At 41.5% G+C, this 6,256-nt stretch overlaps 1 non-coding gene across 1 annotated transcript; it reads right to left on the bottom strand.

Annotated features, from left to right (window-relative positions):
- Positions 1-642: 642 nt before the first annotated feature.
- On the bottom strand, positions 643-750 carry LOC148561596 (small nucleolar RNA R71). Its single transcript, XR_015886681.1, has one exon. It is a non-coding gene; the product is annotated as a small nucleolar RNA R71 (small nucleolar RNA).
- Positions 751-6,256: the final 5,506 nt, after the last annotated feature.

Here is a 6,256-nt window from a genome sequence, read left to right as displayed (position 1 = left end):
TCTGTGTTCGAATTTTTTTCTTCTTCTTTTCTTCTACTCACACAGGGACCTCTATACTGTGGTAAAAAGGACCCCTATTATTATTATTTTTCTGTCCCTCTTTTTCATATGAGCAGGAGCAAGGACAAGAACATTCTTGTTGAAGCAGATCCAGAACCTGAAAGGACTCTGAAGAGGAAACTAAGAGAAGCTAAATTACAACAATCCAGCAAGCACCTTTCAGAAATTTTCGAACAGGAAGAGGAGATGGCAGCCGAAAATAATAATAATACAAGGAGGATGCTTGGTGACTTTGCTTCACCTAATTCCAATTTACATGGAAGAAGCATCTCCATTCCTGCCATTGGAGCAAACAATTTTGAGCTTAAACCTCAATTAGTTTCTCTGATGCAGCAGAACTGCAAGTTTCATGGACTTCCATCTGAAGATCCTTTTCAGTTCTTAACTGAATTCTTGCAGATATGTGATACTGTTAAGACTAATGGAGTAGATCCTGAAGTCTACAGGCTCATGCTTTTCCCTTTTGCTGTAAGAGACAGAGCTAGAGTATGGTTGGAATCTCAACCTAAGGATAGCCTGAACTCTTGGGATAAGCTGGTCAAGGCTTTCTTAGCCAAGTTCTTTCCTCCTCAAAAGCTGAGTAAGCTTAGAGTGGATGTTCAAACCTTTGGACAGAAAGAAGGTGAATCCCTCTATGAAGCTTGGGAGAGATACAAAGAACTGACCAAAAAGTGTCCTTCTGACATGCTTTCTGAATGGACCATCCTAGACATATTCTATGATGGTCTGTCTGAATTAGCTAAAATGTCATTGGATACCTCTGTAGGTGGATCCATTCACTTAAAGAAAATGCCTGCAGAAGCTCAAGAACTCATTGACATGGTTGCTAATAACCAGTTCATGTACACTTCTGAGAGGAATCCTGTGAGTAATGGGACGCCTATGAAGAAGGGAGCTCTTGAAATTGATACTCTGAATGCCATATTGGCTCAGAATAAAATATTAACTCAGAAAGTCAATATGATTTCTCAGAGTCTGAATGGAATGCAAGCTGCATCCAACAGTACTCAAGAGGCATCTTCTGAAGAAGAAGCTTATGATCCTGAAAACCCTACAATAGCAGAGGTGAATTACATGGGTGAACCTTATGGAAACACTTATAACCCCTCATAGAGAAATCACCCAAATCTCTCATGGAAGGATCAACAAAAGCCTCAACAAGGCTTTAATAATGGTAGAAGAAATAGGGTTAACAATAGTAAACCTTTTCCATCATCCACTCAGCAACAGACAGAGAACTCTGAATAAAATACCTCTAATTTAGCAAACTTAGTCTCTGATCTATCTAAGGTCACTGTAAGTTTCATGAATGAAACAAGGTCCTCCATTAGAAATTTGGAGGCACAAGTGGGCCAGCTGAGTAAAAGGATCATTGAAATCCCTCCTAGTACTCTCCCAAGCAATACAGAAGAAAATCCAAAAGGAGAGTGCAAGGCCATTGACATAGTCAACACGGCCAAACTTGGAGAGGAAGGGGAGGACGTAAATCCCAGTGAGGAAGACCTCCTGGGACGTCCAGTGATCAATAAGGAGTTTCCCTTTGAGGAACCAAAGGAATCTAAGACTCATCTAGAGACCCTAGAGATTTCATTGAACCTCCTTATGCCCTTCATGAGCTCTGACGAGTATTCATCTTCTGAAGAGAATGAGGATGTTACTGAAGAGCAAGTCACCAAGTACCTTGGTGCAATCATGAAGCTGAATGCCAAATTATTTGGTATTGAGACTTGGGAGGATGAACCTCCCTTGTTCACCAATGAACTAAGTGATCTGGATCAACTGACATTGCCTCAGAAGAAATAGGATCCTGGAAAGTTCGTAATACCTTGTACCATAGGCAACATGATCTTTGAAAAGGCTCTGTGTGACCTTGGTTCAGGGATAAACCTCATGCCCCTCTCTGTAACAGAGAAACTGGGAATCTTTGGGGTGCAAGCTACTAAAATCTCATTAGAGATGGCAGACAATTCAAGAAAACAGGCTTATGGACAAGTAGAGGACGTGTTAGTAAAGGTTGAAGGCCTTTACGTCCCTGCTGATTTCATAATCCTTGATACTGGGAAGGATGAGGATGAATCCATCATCCTTGGAAGACCTTTCCTAGCCACAGCAAGAGCTGTGATTGATGTTGACAGAGGTGAATTAGTCCTTCAATTGAATGAGGACTCCCTTGTGTTTATGACTCAAGGTTACCCTTCTGTAAACATGGAAAAGAGGCACAGTAAGCTTCTCTCAAAACAGAGTCAACCAGAGCCCCCACAGTCAAAATCTAAGTTTGGTGCTGGGAGGCCACAACCAAACTCTAAGTTTGGTGTTGAACTCCCATATCCAAACTCTAAGTTTGGTGTTGGGAAGTCTCAACAATGCTCTGAACATCTGTGAGGCTCCATGAGAGCCCACTGTCAAGCTATTGACATTAAAGAAGCGCTTGTTGGGAGGCAACCCAATTTTTATTTATCCAATTTTATTTTTCTTGTTCTTTCATGTTTTATTAGGTTCATGATCATGTGGAGTCACAAAATAAATATAAAATTGAAAACGGAATCAAAAATAGCAGAAGAAAAATCACACCCTGGAGGAAGACCTTACTGGCGTTTAAACGCCAGTAAGAAGCATCTGGCTGGCGTTCAACGCCAGAACAGAGCATGGTTCTGGCGCTGAACGCCCAAAATGGGCAGCATCTGGGCGTTTGAACGCCAGAATTACACCCTGGAGAAGAGCTGGCACTGAACGCCCAGAACAAGCATGGTTCTGGCATTCAATGCTAGAAATGGGCAACAAATGGGCGTTCAACGCCCAGAACAAGCACCAATCTGGCGCTGAACGCCCAGAGTTGTGTGCAAGGGCATTTTGCATGCCTAATTTGGTGCAAGGTTGTAAATCCTTGAACACCTCAGGATCTGTGGACCCCACAGGATCACCTCAGGATCTGTGGACCCCACAGGATCCCCACCTACCTCCACTCACTTCTTCTCACCCCTCTTTTACACAATCCCATAAACACTCTTCCCCAAAACTCTTCATCAATCACCTCAATCTCTCTTCCCTATAACCACTTCACCACTCACATCCATCCACTCTTCCCCATAAACCTACCTCATCAACCCCACCTACCTTCAAAATTCAAAATCAATTTCCCACCCAAAACCCACCCTTATGGCCGAACCTTACCCCCCCTCCCTTCCCTATATAAAGCCCTCCATTCTTCTTTATTTTCACACAACACAACCCTCTCTTCCCCTTCTTGGCCGAATACACCCTTCCCCCCTCTCCTCCATATTTTCTTCTTCTTCTTCATCTATTCTTTCTTCTCTTGCTCGAGTGCGAGCAATATTCTAAGTTTGGTGTGGTAAAAGCATAAGCTTTTTGTTTTTCCATTACCATTGATGGCACCCAAGACCGGAGAATCCTCTAGAAAAGGGAAAGGGGAGACAAAAGCTTCCACCTCCGAGTCATGGGAGATAGAAAGATTCATCTCCAAAGCTCATCAAGACCACTTCTATGATGTTGTGGCCAGGAAGAAGGTGATCCCCGAGGTCCCTTTCAAGCTCAAGAAGAATGAGTATCCGGAGATCCGACATGAAATCCAAAGAAGAGGTTGGGAAGTTCTAACAAACCCCATCCAACAAGTCGGCATCCTAATGGTTCAAGAGTTCTATGCCAATGCATGGATCACTAGGAACCATGATCAAAGTAAGAACCCAAACCCAAAGAATTATATTACAATGGTTCGGGGGAAATACTTAGATTTTAGTCCGGAAAATGTGAGGTTGGCGTTTAACTTGCCTATGATGCAAGGAGATGCACGCCCCTACACTAGAAGGGTCAACTTTAATCAAAGGTTGGACCAAGTCCTCATGGACATATGTGTGGAAGGAGCTCAATGGAAGATTGACTCCAAAGGCAAGCCGGTTCAATTAAGAAGACTGGACCTCAAGCCTGTGGCTAGAGGATGGTTGGAGTTCATCCAACGCTCCATCATCCCCACTAGCAACTGATCTGAAGTTACTGTGGATCAGGCCATCATGATCCATAGCATCATGATTGGAGAAGAAGTAGAAGTTCATGAAGTCATCTCCCTTGAACTTTACAAAATAGCCGAAAAGCCCTCTCCTGGGGCAAGGCTAGCTTTTCCTCATCTTATTTTCCATCTATGTTACCCAGCTGGAGCTTTCATAGAAGGAGACATTCCCATTGAGGAAGAGAATCCCATCACTAAGAAAAGGATGGAGCAAGCAAGAGAGCCCATTCATGGATCTCAAGAGACGCATGAAGCTCATCACCATGAGATCCCGGAGATGCCTCAAATGCATTTTCCTCCACAAAACTATTGGAAGCAAATCAACACCTCCCTAGGAGAATTAAGTTCCAACATGGGACAATTAAGGGTGGAACATCAATAGCACTCCATCATCCTTCATGAAATAAGAGAAGATCAAAAAGCAATGAGGGAGGAGCAACAAAGACAAGGAAGAGACATAGAAGAGCTCAAGGACATCATTGGTTCCTCAAGAAGGAAACGCCACCATCACTAAGGTGGACTCATTCCTTGTTCTTACATTCTCTGTTTTTTGTTTTCTCTATGTTAAGTGCTTATCCATGTTTGTGTCTTCATTACATGATCATTAGTAGTTAGTAACTATGTCTTAAAGTTATGAATGTCCTATGAACCCATCACCTCTCTTAAATGAAAACTGTTTTAATTCAAAAGAACAATAAGTACATGAGTTTCGAATTTATCCTTGAACTTAGTTTAATTATATTGATGTTGTGACAATACTTTTTGTTTTCTGAATGAATGCTTGAACAGTGCATATGTCTTTTGAAGTTGTTGTTTAAGAATGTTAAATATGTTGGCTCTTGAAAGAATGATGATAAGGAGACATGTTATTTGATAATCTAAAAAATCATAAAAATGATTCTTGAAGCAAGAAAAAGCAGCAGAGAACAAAGCTTGCAGAAAAAAAATAGCGAAAAAATAGAAAGAAAAAAATAAATAAAAAGAAAAAGCAAGCAGAAAAAGCCAAAAGCTCTTAAAACCAAGAGGCAAGAGCAAAAATCCAATAACCCTTAAAACCAAAAGGCAAGGGCAATAAAAAGGATCCCAAGGCTTTGAGCATCAGTGGATAGGAGGGCCTAAAGGAATAAAATCCTGGCCTAAGCGGCTAAACCAAGCTGTCCCTAACCATGTGCTTGTGGCGTGAAGGTGTCAAGTGAAAACTTGAGACTGAGCGGTTAAAGTCAAGGTCCAAAGCAAAAGAAGAGTGTGCTTAAGAACCCTGGACACCTCTAATTGGGGACTTTAGCAAAGCTGAGTCACAATCTGAAAAGGTTCACCCAGTTATGTGTCTGTGGCATTTATGTATCCGGTGGTAATACTGGAAAACAAAGTGCTTAGGGCCACGGCCAAGACTCATAAAATAGCTGTGTTCAAGAATCATCATACTGAACTAGGAGAATCAATAACACTATATGAACTCTGAGTTCCTATAGATGCCAATCATTCTGAACCTCAATGGATAAAGTGAGATGCCAAAACTATTCAAGAGGCAAAAAGCTACAAGTCCCGCTCATCTAATTGGAGCTATGTTTCATTGATAGTTTGGAATTTATAGTATATTCTCTTCTTTTTATCCTATTTGATTTTCGGTTGCTTGGGGACAAGCAACAATTTAAGTTTGGTGTTGTGATGAGCGGATAATTTATACGCTTTTTGGCATTGTTTTTAGTATATTTTTAGTAGAATCTAGTTACTTTTAGGGATGTTTTCATTAGTTTTTATGTTAAATTTACATTTCTGGACTTTACTATGAGTTTGTGTGTTTTTCTGTGATTTCAGGTATTTTCTGGCTGAAATTGAGGGACTTGAGCAAAAATCAGATTCAGAGGTTGAAGAAAGACTGCTGATGCTGTTGGATTCTGACCTCCCTGCACTCAAAGTGGATTTTCTGGAGCTACAGAACTCAAAATGGCGTGCTTCCAATTGCGTTGGAACGTAGACATCCAGGGCTTTCGAGCAATATATAATAGTCCATACTTTGGCCGAGTTTAGACGACGTAAAAGGGCGTTGAACGCCAGTTCTACGCTGCTGTCTGGAGTTAAACGCCAGAAACACGTCACAAGCCAGAGTTGAACGCCAGAAATACGTTACAAACTTGCGTTCAACTCCAAGATTGACCTCTACACGTGTAACAT

The sequence above is a fragment of the Arachis ipaensis genome, chromosome B6, assembly GCF_059453495.1.
Source record: "Arachis ipaensis isolate K30076 ecotype BB chromosome B6, ASM5945349v1, whole genome shotgun sequence".
NCBI classification, from domain to species: Eukaryota; Viridiplantae; Streptophyta; class Magnoliopsida; order Fabales; family Fabaceae; genus Arachis; species Arachis ipaensis.
This window is presented reverse-complemented; position numbering and strand designations above follow the sequence as displayed.